This window comes from Macrobrachium rosenbergii, chromosome 22 (genome assembly GCF_040412425.1).
Source record: "Macrobrachium rosenbergii isolate ZJJX-2024 chromosome 22, ASM4041242v1, whole genome shotgun sequence".
Taxonomy (NCBI): Eukaryota; Metazoa; Arthropoda; class Malacostraca; order Decapoda; family Palaemonidae; genus Macrobrachium; species Macrobrachium rosenbergii.
This window is the reverse complement of record NC_089762.1, coordinates 48,830,891-48,853,390: the sequence shown is the minus strand read 5'-3', so window position 1 is coordinate 48,853,390 and position 22,500 is coordinate 48,830,891. Positions and strand designations below refer to the sequence as shown.

Below are 22,500 nucleotides of genomic sequence, written 5' to 3'. Positions count from 1 at the left end.
TGGAGCTGGTTTTTGGATGCATTTTTTTCTTTTATGTTGGTTTGTTACAGTTTCTGGGCCTTTTTAGTATATGAAGTTTATGTTTTATAATGTCGCTTTGTTTGTTTTCTTGTGACTGTTGCATGTTTGTGTATGTTTCATTATCAGTTGATTTTTTGTTTGTGGTGATTGATCAGTGGTATTTTTTCCTGTGGAACCTTATTGTTTGTGATTTATTCCCAGTTAGTTATGCTTCGTTGCTTTGCACGATGCCATTACATATATATATATATATATATATATATATATATATATATATATATATATATATATATATATATATATATATATATATATATATATATATATATATATATATATATATATATATATATATATATATATTTATATATATATATATATATACAGTATATATATATATATATATATATATATATATATATATGTATATATATATATATATATATATATATATATATATATATATGTATATATTGTATATATATGTATATATATATATATATATATATATATATATATATATATATATATATATATATATTATACAGTATGTATATAGTATTAACCTCTTCCTCATACCTGAGAAAAAACAACATAACATTCACTGCCAGTGCCACAGTCAAGCTTTTAACTGCTAAATCGTCGCCTAATCCCCTGAACAGTAAAATTGCACAACTTCCACTATACCGCAGAATCTCACTTTTAATCCTATCAACTCCTGCTGTCTTCCATAATTACCTTGTTACATCCTCCATTGTCACTTCAATAAGCATTCTCAAAGTTACATTAGCCCTTTAAACCCTTGCATCACTCAGCTCTGCCTCTCTTCTTATTCACCAGATCTTCAACGTACTCACTCCATCGAGCCATGACTGGATTCACTTCAGAGAGCGTCTCTCCAGTTGCATTTCTTATGCCGAGATCCATTTGTTTGTTAACCTTTCTCTGTGCTGTTGCATCTGTGTAAGACATGGAAGGGTATCTTCTTCTGGCAATGCCCCTTTTAATGGGGAATGGCGTAAGGTAATATGTATGTGTGTGTATACATACACATGTATATATATATATATATATAATATATATATATATATATATATATATATATATATATATATATATATATATATATATATATATATATATATATATATATTATATATATACAATATAAAAGACTCATATATATATAAATAAGACTGTAACTGTAAAAGACTCATAGTATAAATAAGATTGTAACTTAGCTATTAATTATCATAAAATTATCTGAAATAATCAAAGCGAAAGAGCCATCCATAGCAAGCAACAACAACAAAATACGAACTGTAATCCCGAGACGATTGTCGAACCAACAAAAACATCACGCAAGTTAGCAACAATCCTCCCCACAACCCTTGACTACAATTACTTCGGCGGGTGCCTGATGATGACTCAGTTAGAAGGATTGTTGGCGAGTCCAAAAAAACCATTTCCCACTTTAGCACAAGAGGACCAACGGGTGCACACACTTGTTACGGTTTACAAACACTTGAGACAGAGAGAGAGAGAGAGAGAGAGAGAGAGAGTGTGTGTCCTTGGAAATAAGCCAGTTCAAAGCTAGCAACCGGCATTCGTAAACTCCTTGACCCACTTCGCCCTGTTTTCGTTCCCCTCGTGGTAAAATAACATTTCCAAGAAAGATTGGAGAATCCGATCCTGGCACAAACAGGTTTTTTAAGACGCCGGAAGCGCGATGGTCTCTCGTTTTTTATTTTATTTATTTATTTATTCTATTAATTTTTTTTTTTTTTTGGAAAGGTGTCATCGTAAACTGGTTTCAAACGTGTTTTGCTCGGAGACAGAATGGCTGTTATTAGAAGTCAATTTTAGACGGTAATGAGTTTCGCTTTCTTGAATGTTTCGGCTGTATGTTGATTTGTCTATGCAAATGAAACTACTGAACTGTTTTAAAGTTGTTCCCCCTTTTTCACAATAATTGCCCGTCTTGACAGCTCTTCATGAGCCAGGGACTTATTATTATTATTATTATTATTATTATTATTATTATTATTATTATTATTATTATTATTATTAATTAATTAAACCTAAAAAAATTGTTCCCCTCTGAACTTAACAATTTTTCCCCTCTGAACTTAACAATTAAAAGCTTATCTTCACAACTCTTCATAAACATGTAGCATATTATTATTATGTCTATTATTAGTTTTTTATCATTATTATGTAGTTTAACCAAACTGTTGGGATAAAATTAGAGACCCAGAATTGCAGTAGGCTTGAAGAAAATCCTTACACTCCTGATTCTCTTAACTCCAAAGCTCTCTGCTTTCAAGAATGTCTTGCATTTATTTGTGTTCCTTCCTTCCAAGCTCAACATCCAACAGTTTTTAGGTCGCCCTTCTTTTGCTTGCAAGCGTCCGAGTTCAAGATGCTTTATTTTGTCTTTATTCTCATATTTCTTGCTTCTTGCTCAAACGAATTTTACAATTTTTTGGCCCCCTTTATTATTTATATTATTTTTATTTGTGTATTTTATTTATTTTTTGCATTCTTTGAACATTTTCATGTCTGGCTCCTCCAGAAGTTCGGAGGCAAAGATTCATAACAGGCCCTTTTAGCCACTAAATATCTGGAGATTATCAGAAATGATCTAGAACTGACATCTTGCCTAACTACTCCTGCCACACTGGGTTAGGCTACCTTATACGCGTAATGCTCTTAATTCTTGTTGTCCTTTCATGATTTTATCAAGAGTCCTCGAATGGGGCAGCGTTCCTTCGGCCCCTAGCTGCAACCCCTTTCATTCCTTTTACTGTATCTACGTTCATACTCCCTTTCTTCCATCTTACTTTCCACCCTCTCCTAACAGTTGATTCATAGTGCAACTGCGAGGTTTTCCTCCTGTTACACATTTCAAACAATTTACTGTCAATATCATTTCAGTGCTGAATGGCCTCATGGGTCCCAGTGCTTGGCCTTTGGCCTAAATTCTATGTTGAATTCAATTCAATTCAGTTCAACTTTTCTGTAAGGCCGTTCCTTCTCACTTTCTGTTTAACCAACCTAATCTAACCAACCTAACCTAACACAGCCTAACCTAATGCAGCCTAACCTAGCCTAACCAACCTAACCTAACCTAACCAGCCTAACCTAACCTAACCAACCTAACCTAACGCAGCCTAACCTAACCTAATGCAACCTAACCTAACCCAATCTAATCTAACCTGACCTAGGGGTATGGCAAAAAAAAAAAAACGGGGCTGGTGCCTTATTAGCATATATCTCAGGAATTTGCAGACCGGTGGGTCATATTTGCTGCTGTTATTTAGAAAGCTGAAATTAAGATTCCCAACACAATTCTGTCTTCCTCGGCTCGTTTCTGCCGTTGTCCACTTGCATACAAATTATTCGTCCATTTAACGAAAGATATAACTGCATTTTCACTCCTTTTATCTTATCCTTTAACTATATTTGAGCAACGTAATTCTTCTTAAACTTCTCTTCATTGATAATAGTAGCTTGTTTTGCTTCATTACAATATTCTTCTTTCTGTATTTTACTTTACTTCCTCTTACTTCTTCCTAATGAACACCTTGATTTTCTTTGGAAGCTTGAATTCCAAATCAGTGGCCCCTTTGGTGGTTTGTTCCATATGAATAGGTTTCATCTTCTGAACAATAATAATAATAATAATGATAATAATTCGGGCAAATTTCACATAGTCTGCTGTCAGTCATATGGTTGAAATAAGACGCAATGACTTAGGAATGAATTTCTAACGATTATCACAATTTTTTTAAGTAAAAAAAATTACCTTTCAGCTATTTCTCAAGATCATTCATCACTCTAACATCTGGAATTCACTTCAGGTTAACTCATATATTTATTCCCTACTTTGGCCGGGAAACATTCATTTTATTCTTTTAGTTGTTTTTTACGGAGAAGCATTTCACATTACTCACTTCAACTGGACTTCATAATTCATCACTTAGCCGGGAAATATTGGGTATTTCTTAAATCATTATAAGTTGGGTATTTAAGTCATTATTAAATTGGGTATTTCTTAGGCCATTATTAATTTGGGTATTTCTTAATTCATTAAATTGGGTATTTCTTAAGTCATTATTAAATTGGGTATTTCTTAAGTCATTATTAAATTGGGTATTTCTTAAGTCATTTTAAATTGGGTATTTAAGTCATTATTAAATTGGGTATTTCTGAAGTCATTATTAAATTGGGTATTTCTGAAGTCATTATTAAATTGGGTGTTTTTAAGTCATTATTAAGTTGGATATTTTTTAAGTCATTATTATTTTGGGTGTTTCTTAAGTCATTATTAAATTGGGTATTTCTTAAGTCATTATTAAATTGGGTATTTCTTAAGTCATTATATTGGGTATTTTTAAAGTCATTATTAAATTGGGTATTTCTTAAGTCACTATTGAATTGGGTGTTTCTTAAGTCACTATTAAATTGGGTATTTCTTAAGTCATTATTAAATTGAGTATTTCTTAAGTCATTATTAAATTGGTTATTTCATGTAGCACTTTAGCATAAAAGATATTAGTCACTGTTTACTTCAGACGAGAAATATTACATATTTCTTAATTTCGATAACTCTGTTATCAAACCGGAGCGCTTTCCTTAAGCCTTATTGACATCATCGTACAAAGTCACACGATTGTAATGAATCTTCCTTTGCTGTTGTTGATCGATGGGGGGGGGGGGTCGGCGCAACAAGCAGGCTGTTGCTATGACAGAAAAATCTGAATAATCTCTTGTTTCATTCATTCGTATGAGTGAAGCTCAGTTGTCAGTTTTCAAGCATCAAATTGAGGCCCAGTTTTAAAACCCTTTTTTGGGTTGGGTTTTATGTAAATCGAAATTGAGTCCCAATTTTAAAACATTTTTTTTTGGGGGGGTTATGTAAATCGAAGTTGAGTCCCAATTTTAAAACAATTTTTTTTTGTTGGTTTTTATGTAAATCGAAGTTGAGTTCCAATTTAAAAAAAAAATTTGGTTGGGTTTTATGAAAATCGATTTGGTGACATTTTCGCAAGGACAGGGACATTTACAGTTTTGGGATAGTCTTCTTACTGGATCTGAAGAACTGTAACAGTAATTGTCATAATTTAATAAAATATCGATAAAATAAATGATTGAACATCAAGACAGTATCTACTGAAATTTAAAACACTTCCGCATAACCTGTTCATAAGGTCTTAAATGTCGACCAGATTCAACCCCTAAGGCTCAAATCAACTTTTAAATGCTCCTTACCTCCCTGGAAGAACTCCTGTGCAGGAATGAAGGACTGAGAAAGGACTGGAAGGATAAGCAAGATAGGTCTCCTACCATTACTAAGGGAAGAAGAAGAAGAAGAAGAGATTGGAAAACAAAAGGGGGCGGAGCCTGTCCCCATAGCGACATAGCTGATTGGCGGAGCTATGCGACTGATCTCTCTAATTTTCCTTTTCTTTTATTTTCTCGCTTTCCTTTTGCGTTGGTGCTAATAAAACTCGAGGGGTTTTTGAGAAAGTGCTAATATATGAGTGACACTGTGAATTCGTGACTGGAGCTGTGAATTCTAGCTTAAATATCAAGAATCTAATACCGACATTACGACAATCATTTATTTATCTGTCTTCATCACGAATCATATCTTTAAGCAAAGTATGTCATGTCTCTCTGTACATGTGACGATAAGGCCGCCCCGAGGAGAGAGAGAGAGAGAGAGAGAGAGAGAGAGAGAGAGAGAGAGAGAGAGAGAGAGAGAGCCATTCACTGCCTTAGGCTTATCAGCATGAGAGTCATGTTCAGAGACTAGAGACTTCTTAGGCTTAACGCAGCCAGGTCGAGGGTGGGGGCGGGGGTGAGGTCGATACCCAACCACGCCTGAGAAGTACAGTGTATGCCCCTTTATATTGGTATGCCCACAAGCGTGTGCGGGTAGAATTGCTGCGGATATTTTGTAGGTCGTTGCGATGAATGCGCAAGACAGTGTCAGGGGATCTCGAAGCGAACGTTCATTACTCTCTCTCTCTCTCTCTCTCTCTCTCTCTCTCTCTCTCTCTATATATATATATATATATATATATATATATCTCTCGTGTGTGTTTGTCTTTTTTTTTCACAGAACGCCCTTTCCTTCCTAAAGGGAATGGTGTGAGAATTGGGATGAGGTTGTTAGCCCCATAACCTGCTCCAAGGGTATTCAAGGAGTTATTGAGCCCGCTGTGTCCGGCCTTTGTTGAAGGTCGCCTGTTCAATGTGATGTGTAAAAAAAAATATATATATATATATATATATATATATATATATATATATATATATATATATATATATATATATATTTATTTATTTATTTATTCATTTTTGTGTGTGTGTGTGTGTGTTTGACTTAACAGTGGATGGCTTCAGCGAAAAAAAGTATCTTCCATTTCTTCCAAATTAATTTTTCATCTGCATGGCTAAGGTTGACCTCCTTTTGGAGGTCAACTCTAGCCTCAGTAGTTTTTATTTCATTTAAGGTTAAAGTTAGCCATAATCGTGCTTTTGGCAACGACATAGGACAGGCCACCACCGGGCCGTGGTTAAAGTTTCATGGGCCGCAGGTCATACAGCATCATACCGAGACCACTGAAAGATAGATCTGTTTACGGTGGCCTTGATTATACGCTGTAGCGGCTGTACAGAAAACTCGATTGCACCGAAGAAACTTCGGCTCATTTTTACTTTTCATTATGTATAGCTAGCATACAAACAAACATGCGCTCGCAGACATTCCCAGTTTCCTCGCTAAGTCTTTCATACTCATTATAATATGAAAAGAAAAAATTTACTTTTACTCTGCACTTTCAGATTTCTTTTTGACCATATGAGTCCTGGTGTAGAGTTACATTCTTTGGATATCACAGTACTTTTTTTTTATTTTATTATTTTTTTTTTTGCACGTCATCAGTATTTTTATGCCATAAACGGCATTTATGTCATAAATGGAATTTTTTTATAAACGTGTGTAATTAATTTAATATATAAAATAAGTTGCTGAGTATTTTTTAAGAAAATATTGACTGAAAATATTGACTGAAAGTTGCTAGTCATCGGTGTATCCTCCAGCTTGAAGCGCCAAGTCATCTCGTAATCTTGCGGGAAAACCAAAGGATACTTTGCTTAATATTGTGTACCCTGGATCTTGGGTGATTGTGTACAGTGGTACTCATAAACACGCTTGCCTTTTCTTTTTTAAATAGGGTTACGTATATTCTCATTGATGCGAAATATTCAGTTGCCACGTTTGCGAACAAAATTATAACGAGTAAAAAATGCGTCGAAGTTTCTTCGGCGCAGTCGAGTTTTCTGTACATCGTGTAATCAAGGCCACCGAAAATAGATCTATCTCTAGGTGGTCCCGGTATGAGCCGCGGCCCATGAATCTTTAACCACGGCCCGGTGGTGGCTTGCTCTATATTGTTGCCAGAAGCACGATTATGGCTAACCTTAACCTTAAATATAATAAAAAAAAATCTACTGAGGCTAGAAGGTTGCAATTTGGTATGTTTGATGATTGGAGGGTGGATGATCAACATACCAATTTGCAGCCATCTAGCCTCAGTGGTTTTTAAGATCTGAGGGCGGACAGAATAAAGTGCGGTCGGACAGACAAAGCCGGCACAATAGTTTTCCTTTACAGAAAACTAAAAAATGGAGAAGAAGCAACCCTCACTATGACTAAATAGAAATGAAATGTTAACGAACTTTGTGTGACAGCTTTCGACCAATCGAGTTTTCATCTGAGCAGTCAGCAATTCTTAATTAATCAGTCTGATATATACCACAATCCCTGCATTCGTACTTTACGCCCGGTTCAAGGTCTTCCTCGAACTCGGCAAGATTCGTTTTACGGGATAACGGCCTAAGGAGTGTTGTTGCATGACCACTTGTGGTGGTTATCTCGTTCACCCTCTTGTTATCGAAAGCTAATGCGATGTGATAAGATCACATCACTTACCGGATGAATCATTGGTCTTTACAGTTAATCCATAACTCCCTTTGATTGTAATTATCCAGATTTTTACATTAGGTCCTTTGGTTATAAGTATTCTGATTTTTACAATAGGTCCTTTGGTTATAAGTATCCTGAATTTTTTTTTACATTAGGTCCTTTGGTTGTAAGTATCCTGATTTTTACTTTAGGTCCTTTGGTTTTAAGAATCCTGATTTTTACAATAGGTCCTTTGGTTATGAGTATCCTGAATTTTACATTAGAACTTTTGGTTGTAAGTATCCTGATTTTTACATTAGGTCGTTTGGTTATAAGTATCCTGATTTTTACATTAGGTCCTTTGGTTGTAAGTATCCTGATTTTTACATTAGGTCCTTTGGTTGTAAGTATCCTGATTTTTACATTAGGTCGTTTGGTTATAAGTATCCTGATTTTTACATTAGGTCGTTTGGTTGTAAGTATCCTGATTTTTACATTAGGTCGTTTGGTTATAAGTATCCTGATTTTTACATTAGATACATAACCTATTTATATATATATATATATATATATATATATATATATATATATATATATATATATATATATATAAATATATATATATATATATATATATATATGTGTGTGTGTGTGTGTGTATACAGGTGTATATATATATTCATTATTTATTCCTTACGTTTATTAAGAAAATTTTAAGGGATATATACTTGTTTATTGGACACCCAGTGAACCTTGCAAATCAAATTATATAAGAAAGTATATGCACATGATTAAGATTTATGGTGAATAATTGCAATAATTCTTTGATGTTATGATGAATATTTGCCTTTCAATTTCTGTAGGTCGAGAAATTATACCAGCTTATTTTGTATTATAATATATATAATATAATTATATATATATAATATGTATATTTTGCATTTCAAAATACTATAAAGCAAAAAATATAAAATGCATGAATATTAGCCTTTAAAATTTTGTATGTCAGTATAATATATATATATATATATATATATATATATATATATATATATATATATATATATATATATATATATATATATATATATATATATATAAAATATTAAGAAAAAAAAACAAAATAAAATGCGTGAATACTTCCCTTTAAAATTTTGTATGTGGAGTAATTATATTAGCTTTTTATCATAATATATATATAAATATATATAATATGATATATTTTGCATCACAATATCCTCTAAAGAAAAAAATAAAATACAAATAAAGATCATATAAAAAATATATAATGTAAAATATAAAGTAGTACGATGTTCAGTAGGCATAATGCTCGTGTACGTCTAAGCATGCGTGGGCGTTTTTATCAGTGTGTGTGTGTGTGTGTGTGTGTGAAGGTAACCGGCAGGCTTCTTTAAACAAACAGGGGAATATCAACACGCACACACACTCACACACACACACACACACACAGACACCCTGACTCCAGCTCGCAAAGTCCGCGTGGTGTTCACGTGATAAACCCCTGAAACCAGTTCTCGATAGGCCACGCGGGGGAGGGGGGCGGGGCGGGGGTGGGGCGGGGGCCGCGTTGACGTCATCACTAGTCACAACATAATGTGTGTGTGTGTGTGCATGTGTGTGTGTGTAGTAAGTATTTTGGTGTTTGATTATTTTCAGTAGGCTTGATTAGTGTTTTATATACTTATTCTTTTGCTGTTGAAACTAACTCTCTCTCTCTCTCTCTCTCTCTCTGTTTGATTGTGTGTGTGTGTGTGTTAAGTATTTTTGTTGTGTTGACTTATTTTCGATAGTTTTGATTAGTTTTTTATTTATTTACTTTTTGCTGTAGGAAACTCTCTCTCTCTCTCTCTCTCTCTCTCTCTCTCTCTCTCTCTCTCTCTCTCTCTCTCTCTCTCAAGTATTTTGTTGTGATTACTAATTTTCAACATTCTTGATAATTAGTTATATATTTATATATATATATATATATATATATATATATATATATATATATATATATATATATATATATATATATATATATATTATATATATATTTATAGGAAGCTCTCATAATGTGTTCTCAATATATTCCCCGTTATCAAGTTATTTTTTTTTCTCTCTCTCTCTCTCTCTCTCTCTCTCTCTCTCTCTCTCTCTCTCTCTCTCTCTCTTCCTCTCTCTCAAGTATTTTGTTGTGATTGCTAATTTTCAACATTCTTGACATTAGTTTTTCATATACTTATATATTTTATATATTTATACTTAGGAAGCTCTTATGATGTGTTCTCAGTATATTCGCCCTTATCGTATTATTTTTGTTCGTACGTGGTTTCCCCCCCTTCGTTTTTTCCTACCCTTGGCAAGAGTTCTGCTATCTCCACGATAATATGACACTTGTCAGCCATATACTCCTTGACATCTAGTCCACTTATCTGGAACTGGGCTTCTCTCTGAATATGAACTCACGCATCTTCCGTGTTTTTTTAATATTTTGATCTGTTAATAATTATTTGATTCGGCATCCCATTTGTGCTTGGAATCGTTTGGAATGCCGTGGTATTTATGAAGTCATTTGTGCTTTCGTGATAATGGCTGGGAAACGCTTTCTTGACCGCAGGTGTTGTGGTAATAATAAGTAGAGTAACTGGCGTCCAAGTTCATGAACTAAATGGGGAGATGTAGAAAAACAAGTGTTCAGGGGTTGGTGTTTACCTTGACCCCACCGTGGCAGTATAGTATTATTATTATTATTATTATTATTATTATTATTATTATTATTATTATTATTATTATTCAGAAGATGAACAATGTTGTTATTATTATTATTATTATTATTATTATTATTATTATTATTATTATTATTATTAATCAGAAGATGAACCCTATTATTATTATTATTATTATTATTATTATTATTATTATTATTATTATTATTAATCAGATGAACCCTATTATTATTATTGATATTATTATTATTGTTATTATTATTATTCAGAAGATGAACCTATTATTATTATTATTATTATTATTATTATTATTATTACCAGATGAACCTATTATTATTATTATTATCATTATTGTTATTATTATTATTCAGAAGATGAACCTATTATTATTATTATTATTATTATTATTATTATTATTATTATTATTATTATTATTATTCAGAAGATGAACCCTATTAATATTATTGATATTATTGTTATTGTTATTATTAATCAGAAGATGAACCCTATTATTATTATTATTATTATTATTATTATTATTATTATTATTATTATTATTCAGAAGATGAACCCTATTATTATTATCATCAGTATTATTATTATTATTATTATTATTATTATTATTATTATTATTATTATTATTATTATTATTATTATTATTGAACAGGTGATGAACCCTATCCATATGTAACAAGGCCACTGGGGCCATTGACTTGAAATTCAAGTCTCCAAAGAATGTGGTGTGTTTTCATAGTCATAATTATTATGGGACCATAAATTCATATTCGTACCATGACAAGTCGTAAGTCTCATGAATATCATAAGCACCAAGTTAATTACCGTTTTTAATTACAGTTATTAGCTAAAATAAATTTGTTTATCGTGGGTAATTAACTTGACTCTCATAAACTCCATGGCAATTTTTGACCCTCTAGAAATTATTTTTAGTTTTCTTTAAAGGAAAGCTGTTGTGCCGGCTTTGTCTGTCCGTCTGCGCTTTTTTTGTCCGCTCTCAGATTTAAAAAACTACCGAGGCTAGAGGGCTGCAAATTGGCATGTTGATCATCCACCCTCCAATCATCAAACATACCAAATTGCAGCCCTCTAGCCTTGGTAGTTTTTATTTTATTTAAGGTTAAAGTTAGCCATGATAGTGCGTCTGGCAACGATATAGGATAGCCATCACCGGGCCGTGGTTAAAGTTTCATGGGCAGTGGCTCATACAGCATTATATCGAGAGCACCGAAAGATAAATCTATTTTCGGCTGTAGCGGCTGTACAGAAAACTCGATTGCGCCGAAGAAACTTCGGCGCATTGTTTACTTGTTGCTATTGCTATGGAAGTCGTAAATACTTGATGATCACAAGTGTTGTTTACTGCCATCGTAATGATAAAGGTTGGAGGTCACACTAAGTTCTCCTACACCAAAATATCTTTTGAAAGGCATTTATTTATCACATTTCTCCCTTCAGAAAGATGTTTTGTGAGGTTTTTACTCATTTTTTGTTGCCCGTGAACTTACACATTGAAACGATTAATTAAAACAAATAAAAGAATAAATGATCAAATATGTAAATGTTTTGACTAACTTCAGTCATCATTGTCATTTAAGAACTGAATCAGAGATGATTTTGTATGCACAAAACTCTCCTGGTATCAACAATTGGGTTGGACTTCTCAGTAGCCTGTTAAATCTTCCTCCATGACCGTGCCACCAACCTTTATAGTCCGCGAGCTCTCAGGGACTCTGGATAATAAAACCATTTCAAACAACACCTTTATCATTAATCAACTCGGCTCATTCATTATAAGTATCTCCCACTTTTCTCTTAAGCATTCCAATTTATACATTTTGCATCCTGTTTATCTCCAATTCTCGCCATGTGACCTCAGCGAGTAAAAATACCCAGATCCATTCGTATGTTAATTTTTATAAGTATTTCCACATTTCTCACCTTTTCAAATATCAATCCGCATTCAGAAACTTCATTTATCCTCCATAAAATGAATGAGTTCAGAAATTTTTTTTATATCTCTCCAGAAAGTTTTCATCCCTGGTAAATATTTTGCAGCGCACCAGCTACCTTCTTTGTTTTAAATAACCTGTGATTCACTTCTTCTCGCATCCTAACATCATCATAACATATCCATATATGGTTTACTTATATATATATATATATATATATATATATATATATATATATATATATATATATATATATATATATATATATATATATATATATAAATATATATACATGTATATATATGTGTGTGTGTCACCCGCTTGATTCACCCACCATCCACATTGTTATTCAAGTGTTCCATCTTTCTCTTACTGTTGTTCATTCTCACATTCTCTTCACCTCTCTTCTCCATTAGAAACACTTACATTCTCTTTCCCCAGCGTCAGCAATTTCATTTTTCCAATACCAATTAGCACTTCATCATGGCAAACATCGGCTACTTCACATTAGATTCACAGCCTTCGAATATAATATTAATTCAGATAACTTTCACCTGGATCACCAGACTTGCTTCATTAATCTATCTGTACTTCATAAAGATCGTATCTGTATGTTTGCATGTTTTAGTAACGTGTTTATATTCTAAACCAATCCACGGTGTGTTACTAAGCTTGGTTTTAATGTATCTGTGGTTCGCGATGGTACAGGGATTAGCAATTGATTGCTGGTATCGAACGTTAAATTTCATGATACTGACAATATTATGGTTGGACTCTCTGCTAAAAGTTTCAAGTATTATCCGTGTTTTATGATGGTACAGGGATTAACAATTGATTGCTGGTATTAAACGTTAAATTTCATAATATTGACAATGTTATGGTTGGACTCTTTGCTAAAAGTTTCAAGTATTATCCGTGTTTTAAGATGGTACAGGGATTAACAATTGATTGCTGGTATTAAACGTTAAATTTCATAATATTGACAACATTATGGTTGGACTCTTAGCTAAAAGTTTCAAGTATTATCCTGTGTTTTAAGATGGTACAGGGATTAACAAGTGATTGCTGGCATTAAACGTTAAATTTCATGATACTGACAATATCGTGACTGAACTCTTAGCTAAAAAGTTATACTTTATACGCAACGAAAATTATTGTTTATGCAAACATGCATGGCAGACTATTAGGCCACGGACAGAGTGCGATATCATCGCGACATTGAAAAACTATCGCCTGGAAAGCCTATCTCAAATAAGGCAACGTGTGGCAAACGGAATAACAAACGAAACGCGACAACAAGCGAGAACAGGAATATGAGATGTGGAAACTCCCTCAACGGGTGAGGTCTTAAGCTATTCCTCATGAATATTAAATAGCCACTGGCGCGTATTACCCTGAGACGAGCTGTTGCCTCAAATCAATCGGGCTGTAGTCTGCTTATTCCTGCACAAACTTCGCTTTTACCGTAGAAATTAAATACTTAGGGAATAAGGCTCCATACACCATAGGTTATCAGAACCCTTAATATTGCATACACCAGTTTTATCAGTTTTCAAAAGCTAGCCAATCTAGTATTCCATCTTATTTAGCATTTACTCATCTTCACTGTACGTATATACACGTGTGCACTCAGTGAGAGAGAGAGAGAGAGAGAGAGAGAGAGAGAGAGAGAGAGAGAGAGACTGACTGACTCACCAGATTCGAAAGCTGTAAATATAAAAATGCAAAAACGTACCGCTCTAGATCCTCCGAACCATTTCAGTTCTGTCTAGTGAAGAGCTGTTCGTCATTTGCGATCGATAAGTAATATCCCTCGCCTTAGTACGTGTAGTCGATCCATCTCGGAGAGAGAGAGAGAGAGAGAGAGAGAGAGAAGAAGAAGAGTCTGCCAAAGGGCAAATTTGAAAAAGCAATACGCAGAAATTCCGCTGTTGCAAAAATAAGAAAGTCTATGAATCTTTCTCTACCTGTATTGCACGCAGCCCAGCGACAGCAGAAAAGAGGTTGCTCCTTGTTGACCTCTGGTCGTGTCTGGAATAACAATCTATAAATAATAACACCCCCAAAGGGAGTAGGTCGTGTCTCTGAGAGAAAGACGGAGACAGAATCTGTTGTCATGACATGCGAATGATCAGTCTTTTTCGAAATGAGAATAGATTTCTTTTCTTTTTTACATGAAGGGAATTAGTATAAATTTCTTTTTTTTTTACATGAAGAGAAATAGAATGAATTTCTCTTTTTTTTTTTTTACAGGAAGAGAAATAGCACGCTTTGGTGAGTAAGATTCTACTCTCTTTGAAAGCACTCGGATACCTTCCTCCTTGTTACTATGGGGTTCCCTAGGAACCAAGTTGGTACCCCAATCAACCTATTTTGTAATTTTCTTGAAGTAGGATGATAGAATTTTGCTGAAATCACTGAGTTCTCCACAAGACTTGAGCGCATAAATGGTAATAAATTAGTGCCTTTAGATTCGCTGGATTTGCGATTTTGTCCGAAGATAAATTTACATGAAACGCTATGTCAGTGATTTCCATCACAGATATCTGTGTATGATGATGATCTGAACTTCTGCGCGCACCCAAATATACATACAAACACACTCACACACGCACACATTATATAATTATATATATATATATATATATATATATATATATATATATATATATATATATATATATATATATATATATATATATATATATATATATATATATATATATATATATATATATATATATATATATATATATATATATATATATATATATATATATATATATATATGTATAAGTGTGAGACACCGTTATCTTTTTCTCTTATTAAGGGAAAACAGCTCATTGTTAACAAGACACGAATACTTGCGTGCGTTTCACCAGAAATTATAACAGCGCATTACCACTCCAGTCGTAGCATGCAAAAGCCATCCTTCTCTTTTCCGTAGCCTGATCATAACTCGAGTCTCGGGATCTCCAATTAGATTAACGCCAATTTCGCCGCCTTGTGATTGGCAGCCCTCGCGCCCTGCGAGAAATGACACGAGTGGACACTTCGTATTGCTTTTACTTGTGCCCCGAAGGCGAGCGGGTTTTTATGGGCATATTTTTGCTTTTAGTCGGTTTTATTCTCTGTAGTTTTCTGATGTTTTATTTTTTTACCTTTTATTATGCCATTATATTTTATTCTTTTGTAATTTGTTTTTATTTCTATTCTTGGTACTTTTCTGATGTTATTGTTTTATTTTTTTTTTTCCTTTTTATCATGCCATTATATTTATTCTTTTGTAATTTGTTTTATTTCTATTCTTGGTACTTTTCTGATGTTATTGTTTTATTTTTTTCCCTTTTCTCATGCCATTATATTTATATTCTTTTGTAATTTATTTTTATTTCTATTCTTGGTACTTTTCCGATCCTATTGTTTTATTTTTTTACCTTTTATCATGCCATTATATTTATTCTTTCGTAATTTATTTTTTATTTCTTGAATATATGTGGCAATTGCTTCTTTGTATAAACAGATATTCTTTTAGTACCCTTGGTACTTAAATATAACAGGCGGACCAAGAGTTCTAAAGCAATATCTTGCGTCGTGCATTCAAGGAATCAGTAGAATGTTTTATGGGTCAGTTTGCTCAGACGAAAATCGTAAGAAAGTAAAGTTTATTTCCGAATTTCCCAATATGAAAAGATTAGAAAGTTGTAGGGAACGTGGTTTATAAATGCCAGTTATTCAAACACATCTACGCGCTTGTGATTCCTGACATATGCAGGTGTATGCAGATGCATGCGAACACATGCGGCTTGTGTGAGTGATCTGTATACGTGATTAATATAAGCCATGAAGTTGTATAAAAATATTACGTTTTAAATCAGATGCCTTATGGTTGTTATAGAAGAGGTTTCTTTGCAAGACTGGTTTGTAAAATGAATTACACTTGACCATCAATGAACTTTCATTTTTGTCGGTAGCTGAAATGTTTCTTTACCTCGTTATATATATACAAGCTCTGCTATTGTATTCTGGCGTTCTGGTTTAGTCTTATTTTATCTAATTAATGGAGGAATGCCGTGCTCTCTCTCTCTCTCTCTCTCTCTCTCTCTCTCTCTCTCTCTCTCTCTCTCTCTCTCTCTCTCTCTCTTTGTCGCAAATGATGTCTCATGTTTCTCTCTCTCTCTCTCTCTCTCTGTTGCAAATGATGTCTCATGTTTCTCTCTCTCTCTCTCTCTCTCTCTCTCTCTCTCTCTCTCTCTTTGTCGCAAATGATGCCTCATGCTTCAGTTTCTCTCTCTCTCTCTCTCTCTCTCTCTCTCTCTCTCTCTCTCTCTCTCTTGTCTCAAATGATGCCTCATGCTCCAGTTTCTCTCTCTCTCTCTCTCTCTCTCTCTCTCTCTCTCTCTCTCTCTCTTATAACTGCAATTGACATGCCATTCTGTACCTGTTGTTACCATGAAGAACCGAAAAAATATACTAAAATCTACGGATATTTCACCTCATATTTCATTAATCGTATAGTTTGCTGGTATGCATAACTACTTTCTTCGCAAGCTTCCCGTGCTCAGTTGGGTACAGAATTAACGTGTTAAAATCAAAAGATTATAAAGGCTTACACGCATATTGCGTTACGATAACGAGCTTAATATGGGTACGTCAGTAATGTCATCTTATCATAAGGTTTCTACTTGAGAGTGTGATCAAGACTCATGATTTATTAATCCACGTCGCTTTTATTTAATAACTTTTTGGAAATGAGAGAAGCATTGATGAGAATGATTTATATATATATATATATATATATATATATATATATATATATATATATATATATATATATATATATATATATTTAAGATGGTATATCTAATCGTATTAAAGAAAACGGGTCGTTTCTGCCATTGTCTGCAATAGCAATCCGTAGATTTTTTTTTTGGTTTTCTCTCTCTCTCTCTCTCTCTCTCTCTCTCTCTCTCTCTCTCTCTCTCTCTCTCTCTCTCTCTTTAATTTATTCTTTCATCGTTCCTGTGCTGTTATTATTATTATTATTTTATTATTATTATTATTATTATTATTATTATTATTATTATTATATAGCAGTTCCGAATTTCATCTTACTTATAAATGTTCTCATTGTAAATTAGGTTTCATTATTATTACTCGTAATGTCAGCATACGATTATTGTCTCGCAAAAAATACCTTTCTTTAATTACGTTTGGTAGGATTTTTGCTGATGATGAGCTTTACTGATTGAAAAGGAGAGTTTTTGAGTGGCCAGAACGAAAAGAGCACAATGGGTCTGGCTTACAAAGACCAGGAAAAATAACATGGGTCTGAAATATGAAGAACACAAGACAAATAGGAAGTTGGGTCTGAGAGAGACCATTAAAAATAGCAAGATTGTTCTGACTTAAATAGACCAGAAAAAATAGCATGGGTCTGGAATATGAAGAACACAAGACAAATGGGAAGTTGGGTCTGAGAAAGACCATTAAGAATAGCATATTGTTCTGCCTTGAATAGACCAGAAAAAATAGGGAGATTGGTCTGATTTAAAAATTAGGAAAAAATACCAAGACTGGCCTGATGTAAACAGACCATAAAAAATAGCAAGATTGGTCTGACTTGAGTAGACCAGAAGAAATGCCAAGGCTGGTCTGATTTAAAAAGACCAGGAAAAAATAGCAAGACTGGTCTGACTTAAGTAGACCAGAAAAAATAGCAAGACTTGTCTGACTTAAGTAGACCAGGAAAAAATAGCAAGACTTGTCTGACTTAAGTAGACCAGAAAAAATAGCAAGACTTGTCTGACTTAAGTAGACCAGGAAAAAATAGCAAGACTTGTCTGACTTAAGTAGACCAGGAAAAAATAGCAAGACTGGTCTGACTTAAGTAGACCAGAAAAAATAGCTAGACTGGTCTAACTTAAATAAACCAGAAAAAATGGTAAGCTTAGTCTGAGTTACAGAGCAAAATAAAAATAGTAAGATTGGTCTTCCTCACAAAGACCATATAAAAATAATAAAATGGGTCGACCTGCAAAGACAAAAAAAAAAAAAAAAAAAAAAAACAAGATGGCCTGATTTCCAAAGACCAGAAAAAAAATAGCAAGGCAGGTCTGGTGTAGAGAAACCAAAGTTAAACAGACCAAAAGAAGAATTAACAGATGCATCTGCCCCGTAGGGGGTTAGTGCTACCAGTGCACCTCACGTGAGGCACTGTAGGCATTACTCAAGGTTCTTTGCGGAGTCCTTTCGGCGCCTAGCTGCAACCCCTTTCGTTCCTTTTACTGTACCTCCGTTCATATTCTCTTTCTTCCATCTTACTCTCCACCCTCTCCTAACAATTGAGGTTTTCCTCCTGTTACACCTTTTAAACCTTTTTACTGCCAGTTCCCGTTTCAGCGCTGAATGACCTCATAGGTCCCAGCGCTTGGCATTTGGCCTAAATTCTATGTTCTGTTCTATTCTAAGATGCATCTCACTCACTTTATTGCACTCTGCTTAGTTTTTCTTTAACGTATCTTACTTTTTCACCTTCTCTCCCAGTCGGGAGCTTAGCTGGGTCCAATCTACCTAAGCTTTCTCCGAAAATGTTTATTTTTTGTTTTGTATAATAAACATTGTCGTAATGAGTTCCACTTAGTTATCTCTTACACGTCTCATAATTCATTCCTTGCATTTTAATACATTGTTGCACGTATTTTTGTCACGTTCCCATAATTCTAAACGGATACCTACCTCTCTCTCTCTCTCTCTCTCTCTCTCTCTCTCTCTCTCTCTCTCTCTCTCTCTCTCTCTCGTTTGACAATACTACAGTATTACTTGATTGAAAATTGTAAGGTCATTTTTTCGTGTGCTATTAAAACTCGTCCAAATGTCATCGTGGCGAAAGAACCCATATTTTGATTAAACTCCTGAATCTCTAATTGATTCCTCTCGAATTCTATCAACTTTTTGTGAAGAGCAAAAGACAGACGATCTTTAAAAACACATCCTTAAACAACAAACAACCCTGGAAAACGCATCCTTAAAAATCAACAACAAAAGTATTACACAAAACGCGCAGAAGGTATAATGCAAAAAACTCGTCACGCATCGCTGCTGCTGATGGCGAGATGAACGAAAACAAACATCATTGTTGTTTACGAGAATCGAGAATCCTCTTCTCGAAAACAGTTGCTTTGGACGGAAGAGGCCATATTCTTGCTTGGGACGTTTTGTTTTTCTTGAAGTTCCGACCTGATTAGATATTCGCAACGCATATATATGTATCTCCCCTGGGAGGAGAGAGGGTTACTTAACTCGTGTTTATTGTGCGTACGCTGCGTAGTTAGGTGCTTGTTGTGTAAACCCTCTCTCTCTCTCTCTCTCTCTCTCTCTCTCTCTCTCTCTCTCTCTCTCTCTGAGTATTATCTTCATAAACAAGCGTAATTCGAGAGAGAAAGAGGTCATGAATTGTGGTATGACGTCATTTGCGTAGTAAGCACTTTTTGTAGGGATCTTGTTTCATTTTAGATGTTAAGAAGTATTCTTGGCCTTCATCTTCAAATTGAAATTACTTAATTGTGGTAGTTTTTCCAATTTTAATTTGATAGGTAGTAGGTTAGCCTAGGTACTACCAGTTGAGGTACTACCACAAGAGAGATAAAGGTTTCTTTCCCCGTAGGGGGTTTGTGCCATCAGTGTGCCTCATGCGGTGAACTGTAGGCATTACTTCAGGTTCTTTGCAACCCCTTTCATTCCTCTTACTGTACCTCCTTTCATATTTTCTCTTCTGTCTTATTTCCACTCCTTTCTTAACAGTTGATTCGTAGTGCAACTGCTTTGAGGTTTTCCTCCTGTTACACATCTAGAATTTTTTACTGTCAATTTCCCTTTCAGCGCTGAATGACCTCACAGGTTCCAGTGCTGGGCTTTGGCCTAAATTCTGTATTCAAAAAATCAATCAATCACTCAATCGATACAGGTTTCTATAAGGATTGGCCTGCTGTCTAACGTTGGATCCCTCTGCCTACACATATACTTTACATATTGCTGTCTTTCTCTAAACATCTGACAGCATTAGACGTACTACACCTTTCATTCTCATCCTGGTGGGTAGCTACTCTACCCGTTTAGTGTCTACTTCAGGGATAGTGACTTTGCCCATGTGAAGATGGGATGGATATGATCCTCATTAGTGAACTTGCTGTCAAGAATGACGCCTAGAGTTTTAAAAATGAAGAGTGAGGCTTCAATGGTCCAGACAAAAAGTTAGACCTAATTCTGTACGTAAGGAATACTAGACCCACGTCCCAGACGACGGGAAGTTTGATGTTCAATGGAATGGGATCTTTCCTAGATAGTGACCCCCAAGAGTATTCGGGGGGTCGTTATCTAGGACTAATATTTCTCTGGGGTCATTATCTTTATGATCCTTACAGTCTTTTGTTTATGTTTCTACGGTCATCCCCAACGGGCTTGTACTAAACACGCCGCAAAGGTGGATACATACTGGGTTAAAACCCGTGGGGGTCACTATCTAGGAAAGATCCACGGAATGTTTAAGGTTTAACAGAAAGTTGAATGTTGAACGGAATGTCCAAAGGGCTCAGAGAAACCAAAGCAGATTCCCTCACTTGGCAGGGAAGGAAAAGAAACAGCCACCCACTGAGGACTGGAGCTCTTCAAAGAGTTTGAAGAAGAGGGATATTGAGGCTCGCTCTCTAAGCTGTACGTGACGATGTAAGAGGAAGCGAGACTTGTGTGTTGTTTACGAGTGTGTTCATAAACTTCGTTTATCCACCGGCTGTTCCCATCTCCTCCATCTCGTTCCTTTTACTGTACCTCCGTTCATATTCTCTCTCTTCCAACTTAACTTTCCACCTTTCCTAACAATTGACTCATAGTGCAACTGCTTTGGGGTTTTCCTCCTGTTACACCTTTCAAGCCTTTTTTACTGTCAATTTCCGTTTCAGCGCTGAATGACCTCATAGGTCCCGGTCCTTGACCTTTGGCCTAATTCTATATTCAATTCAACTCATTTTCAAGTGGATATATTTAAACTGGTTCAGATATTCTTGTCCATTCTTCGTACTTCAATTAACAATACAAAAGTATGTATCGATTGGCATAATGAAATATACACCATTATACAAAGATGAAATAGATCATTTATTCCTTTACTTGTGGTACACAATAGTGATGATAATAATAATAACACGGATACATCATATAGTATAATATATATTTATTATATATAAAGTGACATTATCCTCATCATATTTGGTTTAGATTTCATAAAGATAAATCCTCTTATGTACAAACTTTTCCGCTTAAAATCTTAAAATAAAATAAACGCGTGAAAATGAAGACGAAGAATCACCTTCCATTACTCAGATCCTGTCATACGAATCACATACGAATCACATACAAGTATCATTTGTCACATTTAAATAATCACATTCAATCAGACGTTCATCCTTTTGAATCAAGAGTGAGTGATAATAAATGAGTGGTCATGGAAGAAATTACAATGAGTGAGAGACAAATAATAATAATTAATAATAATAACAACTATAATTATTATGATAAGAATTATATAAGTGGACTGTGCGTTGGTCCCACGTGTCAGGCGGTTTACGACCACATCGGGGAAAAGCCTCCTGACGCTATGTGACGTTAAAATGAAGGAAAGGAAGAGAGGAGAGAGAGAGAGAGAGAGAGAAAGAAAGAAGAGAGAAAGAAAGAATAAACAGAAAGCGTCACAAATTAAATCATTCCCATCTTGACTATGTTTACAGAAGCAGATCTTTTCCAAGACGCT

The 22,500-nt window shown here is 34.4% G+C and overlaps 3 protein-coding genes across 3 annotated transcripts in view; 1 reads left to right on the top strand and 2 right to left on the bottom strand.

Annotated features, from left to right (window-relative positions):
* Positions 1–5,385, bottom strand: part of LOC136850867 (glutamine synthetase-like) — a 14,592-nt gene extending 9,207 nt beyond the window's left edge. Inside the window, exon 1 of the mRNA XM_067124902.1 lies at positions 5,296–5,385. The gene's annotated coding sequence lies outside the window, so the exon portion shown is untranslated. The remainder of the gene's footprint in view (positions 1–5,295) is intronic.
* Positions 1–22,500, top strand: part of pug (pug C-1-tetrahydrofolate synthase, cytoplasmic) — a 168,307-nt gene that overhangs the window by 24,390 nt on the left and 121,417 nt on the right.
* The window catches only part of LOC136850859 (glutamine synthetase-like), a 6,554-nt gene continuing 5,954 nt past the window's right edge, over positions 21,901–22,500 (bottom strand). Inside the window, exon 3 of the mRNA XM_067124892.1 lies at positions 21,901–22,500. This exon is cut by the window's right edge and continues 1,038 nt beyond it. The gene's annotated coding sequence lies outside the window, so the exon portion shown is untranslated.